The sequence below is a fragment of the Opisthocomus hoazin genome, chromosome 1 (genome assembly GCF_030867145.1).
Source record: "Opisthocomus hoazin isolate bOpiHoa1 chromosome 1, bOpiHoa1.hap1, whole genome shotgun sequence".
NCBI lineage: Eukaryota > Metazoa > Chordata > Aves > Opisthocomiformes > Opisthocomidae > Opisthocomus > Opisthocomus hoazin.
In genome coordinates this window covers 74,646,353-74,652,520 of record NC_134414.1, presented here as the reverse complement: position 1 = coordinate 74,652,520, position 6,168 = coordinate 74,646,353, and the positions used below count along the sequence as shown (strand labels likewise).

At 39.9% G+C, this 6,168-nt stretch overlaps 1 long non-coding RNA gene across 1 annotated transcript; it reads left to right on the top strand.

Moving 5' to 3' along the window:
• The first annotated feature begins 4,128 nt into the window (after nucleotides 1-4,128).
• Nucleotides 4,129-6,168, top strand: LOC142361947 (uncharacterized). The gene is made up of 3 exons (XR_012764539.1): nucleotides 4,129-4,287; nucleotides 5,071-5,115; nucleotides 5,904-6,168. It is a non-coding gene; the product is annotated as an uncharacterized LOC142361947 (long non-coding RNA).

Genomic DNA, 6,168 nt, shown 5'->3' with positions numbered 1-6,168 from the left:
AGAACAGTTCACTGGAAGGTGCCCATTTTATATTGTTCTCACTTCCTAATAAAAGATCTTATTTAAAAAAATCTTTCTTTTCAATCATGAAAATACTTTCCCGGTCTCATTAAGCCCAAAAAAACATGAAGAGTTGTTTATCCTTTTTATTTGTGACAATACAAATTAAACACACCTATGGTGAACTAATTACTATGTTTATTTTTTTTTTAGAGAGAGCAAACCTGTTAAATGTGAATGTGAAGAGACAAAGCAAGGAAAAAACAAAGAGAAGTGTGAAGAGCTTTGCTGCCGTACTGTCTATTACGCTGTATCTGCTCATAGTGTTAGGATTTATGCGTGAATGGGTAGAGACACTGTTATTCTACAAATAGGGGTTTTTTTCAAAGGAAATAAAGCCAAAAAAAAGTAAAAGGCATGTAAATACTCTCTCAGGCACTATATGATGGCAACTTTAGAAAGTGAGCTTCATTTGGTCTTCTTTTAATTTCATATCTTTACAGTGGCACGGTAGTATACAGCAGGCTAGATAATAATGTCCTGGATCTTATCAAGTATTGCCATAGCAGTAGTATTGCCATTTTCCTGTTGAGGTTACTCTTGTGAGAGAAACCACTCTGTTGTACAAGTTAATGGTTCACCTTCTGTCCTTCATTTTTGTACTTGAACCAGATTTGGGCATTTCAATGTTCATGCAAATTGCATCATGTTTCAGTGTTGTGCACTTTACATTATGAGACGCTTGGTTCATTGTAGAAGTAATAGATATCATCACCTCTGTTTAACCATGAAAGTGCTGATTATCAAATTACTTGAAGTTTTAATTATTGTGATTATAACTCAATACTGCCTCCATGACATTTCACACGCAGAAGTTACATCAGTATAAAGCATTTGGAATAAAAGGCAGAAATATATAGCTTTTTCTCTGGATATTCACAGTATACTGGAAATTTGAGAGGCCACGAATTCTTACAGAGAAGACCATCCATTGCTGCTGCTTCCCTCCATGGACATCCATGCTCCATTCCCTTGCCCTGCATGCCAGAGCGAGAAAACCAATTCCCTCACTAGCAGGGATTCAGTGGTCTTCTTTATCAGGCAGAAATTTTGGTGCTGTACAAGACTGCTACATTGAAGATGATACGGGGGATGTCTGAAATAGCTGCTTTATCTTCCGTTCCTTCATTTACCCAAGGCAAGGGAACACATATGACCCAGGAACCATCACCTTGCTTTTCTTCAGGCCTGGTTCAGATGGCCAAATATAGACATGAGCTGGAGAGTTCAGCCTGCCTGAGACTGAGTCCATCCACATAAAATGGCCTTTGTCAGCATTAAGTGCTGGCATGAAATGCCAGAGGTGGAGGAGTTTCAGAAAGAGCAGAAAAAAACAGTAGATGATTTCGCACTTCACAGAAGTTTCTTCTAAAAAAGAGACAGAAAAGTACTAATCGAGGCAGGAGGAGAAGTGAAGACAGAAGGGAAGAAATGGCAAAAATCAAAAGTTATATATTCCCTTTAACTGCGGTCAGAGATGGAGATTATATTTGACCAAACAACCATATCCTCCTCCACAAGTCAGGACTAAGGCTGACTTTGTTTTTCATTTCAGTACTCTCCATAGAAAGGAGCCAGTCTGTTATTCTCTGTGTTAAATGGTGTACTAACGTCACTAGTACACCAAGCAGATGGTTCTGTTTTATTGTCTGAATGCTATAATATTTTAATGTAAATATATAAATAGGATATCCATTTGCCTTATACAAGTTCCCAATGTACTTTATAATAAACCAAGTAGTTCTGACAGAAAAATGTTGACCAAGCCTAGCCTAATACCATTCAGACAATGGACTCAATACTGGCACAAATCCCATCCATTAAAAAAGTCAGTGGTGTTACATTTACTTTTATAATTTGAAGGATAAACACAAAACTGCAAGAGATGGAGCAATAAGAACCATGTGGTCCCTCCTCTTCAAGGGTCTCATCCAGAGCCTATTAAGTTAATGTACGTACTCCCTTTGATTTTAATAGGCTTTGCATAAGTCAGAAATTATTGAAAATGAATAGCAGGAAAAAAGAATCACCCAGCTTACATTTGTTGGGTTATGTCCATAATAAACTTGTAAAAAAATGAAAACAGTAGAAAACATTAAAACAGATCCAAAAATTAACTTTATTTTAGAATTCAAGATGACTTCATTTCCTGCTCCTGCATAAGTATGTGATGTCACGAACATCAGTAGATTTTTTTCAAAACGTTTACTGAAAACATTCCTCTTCCCATCATCAAATACTTCATCTTGCTTTCTTCTTGCAGCTGTTCCTTCTAGAAGCGCGTATCTTTGGACAAGCAGTTTTGAAGATCAGCAAGTAGTCTGGAGCATAGCACCTCCTGGGACACCAAAGGATTACAGATTGCTGTCACTGGAAACTGCTGGGTGGGAGGTGGTGGTGGGTCAGAAAAAATGTCCAACTGAAGCAGAGTGCCCGGGGATCAGAAGCAAGGCCAATCATCACTCTTCCAAACAAAGATTTCTAAACTAACCTACATTTTGCATTTCTAGTTAGATCAGATAGATTTTATTCTTACATTGTAACTAGGGTACTTCACAGACCAAATCAAGCACGTAAAAGGACTGTAAGATTAGATCCTAATTCTCCATTTCACCAAAGGAGAACTGAGGAAAAGACAGATGGAGTGATTTGCTGGGGCAAGCAGAGCCCTAGGTGGAACCAGACCCCGCATCCTGTTCAGAGGCTGCCCTTTCCTGCCTGAGATGTGGAAGAAACGTAGCCGTTCTCAGGTGCCTGCAAAAGCCCTCCACCTGTTTTTGCTCGAAGTGATGGAGCCCAGAGGACGATGTGCGTGTTTCCCACCAGTCTGTAGGGAGCGCGATGCAGCTGATGTAATTCCCTGCTTCAGCACACCTGCAAGGTCTCATTGATCTGCTGCTCGGTGCTCTGAAAACTCAGAAATCTATTATCAGTGTGAGCATGTGCTTATTGATCAGATTACCTGCTTCTGCTCCCTGTGTGTACCTACTTTTACCAGTGTACACACACACACACGTAAATATGCACACCCACATGCATATATACAGGCACACACATGTGGGTTATTAGGATGTGTGTATGTTAAAGGCTTTACCTATTTTTTTGTGTTACAAAATTGCACATAAATAAAATGAATGGACCTTCTCCATGAAACGTGAGCGCAGAAACACTCACAAGTGGCCAAGAGCTGCTAAATAATTAATCAATAGAGCAGTGTGGCAGTTTGAAATGTAAATGTGATGGATGAAGGTGTGATGCTTGTCATCAAGCAGAAAATTATGTGACTAGAATGGATAACCCATGGTACCTGCTGACTGGCAAAAGCTTGGACACAAAGATAAAGTAAAGCCATCAGACAGCAGCCCTGGCAACCCCTAATTCTTGCCTTTGACCCACAATTCACTTTCATGTCCCTGTCCCAGAAGGGATGTTTAAAAAAATGATGAAGAGAGATATTGGGGAGGGAAAGGGGAGAGAAAAAAAACCATCTGAAGAAATGCTACCTGACAAGGCTGCGGGCTACATTCTTGAGAACACCTTTCTTTTCTTTATGTTCTCCTTCTCCTGTTAAATAAAAATGCAGCTCCTTTTTTCCCTTCCCTTTCCTTTCTTCCAAAACTCTCCCGAGCCGTTCCTGCAAGTGGTTCTGTGACTCGGGAGCTGACAACAGCCACATGCAAAGGAACAAAGAACAAGACTGACAATTCAGAGTGCAAGCAGGTGAGAAAGACACCTTTTACTTATCAAACTAGGCTGCAAAAAAACGCTTTTTACTCAGCGAGATAGAAATAGAGGTGATCTAACAAGACACTGATCCAAATTCTTTATTTGTGCTGAGATGTAATGCTAACGGGATTTTTAGGTTGACTAGTAGTCTGTGGCCCCTCCATTCAAGTAAGGGAGTATTTCTCCGATTTGGAAAGAGGAAAATCCATATAATTACTGTATATTATGTGACAGGAAAATGTATGCCGTGATGACAAAGGGTGACAGATAATGTCCATCAAAAAATTTGTTTTCAGGGACTTCCTATGCCAGTCATTGCATTCTCTCTGTGGGGAAACTCAACATGATGTGATTCAACTCAATTCTCAGAATTTGAGAGACATTAACTTTTGTAAAAAAAGAGATTATTAAATTTTTTTTTTCTATAGAAATGCAAGCGTGAAAGTAGGACTTATAAGTTTGATTGCTCTTTCTCCCTGGAAGAGAGAATCTTATTTCTCAGTAAGTACCATTTACCAGGTTGTCTTTTTTTGCCTCTTTTCTTATCAAAAGATCATTCTTTTCAAAAGTGAAAAATACCCTCGTTTAACATTAGATTTCTAAACTCCTGAAAATATACATTAGCAGATAACACCCACTAAAAGTGAACGCTATATATCTATATATAATAGTGCTTCGGCACACAAAATAAATGTTTTACCATTTCTTAAGCATAAAATATACATACAAATATTCTCTTAAAATCTTCTGGATTTTTTTGAGACCTCTACACACGTTTACCTCTGAAGTGGCATAAAGAAGCAACAGATCTCCAGGTGAAATGGCCAGCATTTTTATACTTCCACCACTGACTATTTTCACTTGGTTTTTGTTGTTTTATTTTCTAATCTTTATGATCCACTACGCAAGAGGCAGTGAGAAAACATGTAAGTATTTATACAAAAATAAATGCGCCAAAGTGAATTTTAGAAGTCAAGAATTAGAGCTTACACTGAAATAGAACCCTAGTTGGCCCAACTCCGTAGTAAATAACCTACTTTTAGTCTGGGACAGGTTACTGATGTATCACCATTGAAGGTAAGTCTTCCTTGTAACTTGACTACCCTGGACAAGCTTTAAGCAGAGTGCCAACTCTCTATGCATACAGTGAATCTCCGTCCTCCGCAGAATATTTTCCATTTAGAATGACAAAACCATGATCTGATAGGTAATTCAGCTTGAATTTCTTTTCTGGGGCATTTTAAGTTGTGTTTTCTGATTTGTACTTTGGGAACTTTCTTCTAGATCATGCCAAAGCCACCCAGATGTATATCTTTACCTACACGGCAGGTACATTCATGTTAATTTTTAGTCCTTTTGCACAGCTTCGGGAATGCAATATCACGTAAACTGAAATCAGACCCTAGAATATGGAGCTATCTGGGTAAATTAATCCATGGGACGGAAGAATGATCCCATTTCTTACATCTCCTATGTTTCTGGCAGGAGATGTTCACAGGTTTTGCAGCGGTAAAAATCTGATCTAAAGGTTCGGAGACAGATATTGAGTGTAAGGAGCAGCTGTAGTGCAGTAATGTAGCAATATTTATCACTACTAGGACTTCTATTCTCTCATAAACTGCCACAGAAGTGGAAAAGGGCCATCCCAGGACTATGTAGTCACTAAGTTCACAGAAGTCCTGTTCTGTACCTCCAGCCTGTCTCAGCTACAAAGGGACTTGCAATAGAGAAACGACAGATCAGGCTGCAAATGTGCAAGAGTCCTCCCCAGCCTCTGGGAAGGAGACCCACCTACTCAGGCCAGAAAGAGCTGTGAAGCACCCTGTCTTGCACCCAGCCTGGAGGACCAGCTCTCCAGGACTGTGGGACATACAGCCGCATGAGGCATGCGCTGTACCTGTAATGTAGAGATGTCCACATGCTGAGCAGTAGGAGCAATGTTTCATGTACAGATACACTAGCATCTGGCCACTATTTTCTAATATCATAGAAATATAGAGGTACCAACATGGCTTTGCTTTCTCCCCCCTTTAAATTTGCTGGGTACATAGAGGAAAGGAACACAAAAATTGCCCTGACAAAGGCAGATCTAAGAACCTGTTTCTTCTCCCCAACAGTGACCACCAGCAGCTGACTACAGAAGAGGTGAAGAAGGCAACCTCACAGCAGAATGTCCCAGATCATTCTCCCAGCCTCCAGCAATTTGTAGGTCCAGGACTTCCCAAGCTAGAAAAATTTGTCTGCTTTGTTGTAGTGATGGTGGGTAAAATATGCAGCGATGACTCTCCCCTACCAGCAGGCTTTGTTTCACCCCAAGTGTTACTCCGAACTAGTTGTAGATCATCACGAAGAATAACTGCACTTCCCCAGAGTTGATTTCCT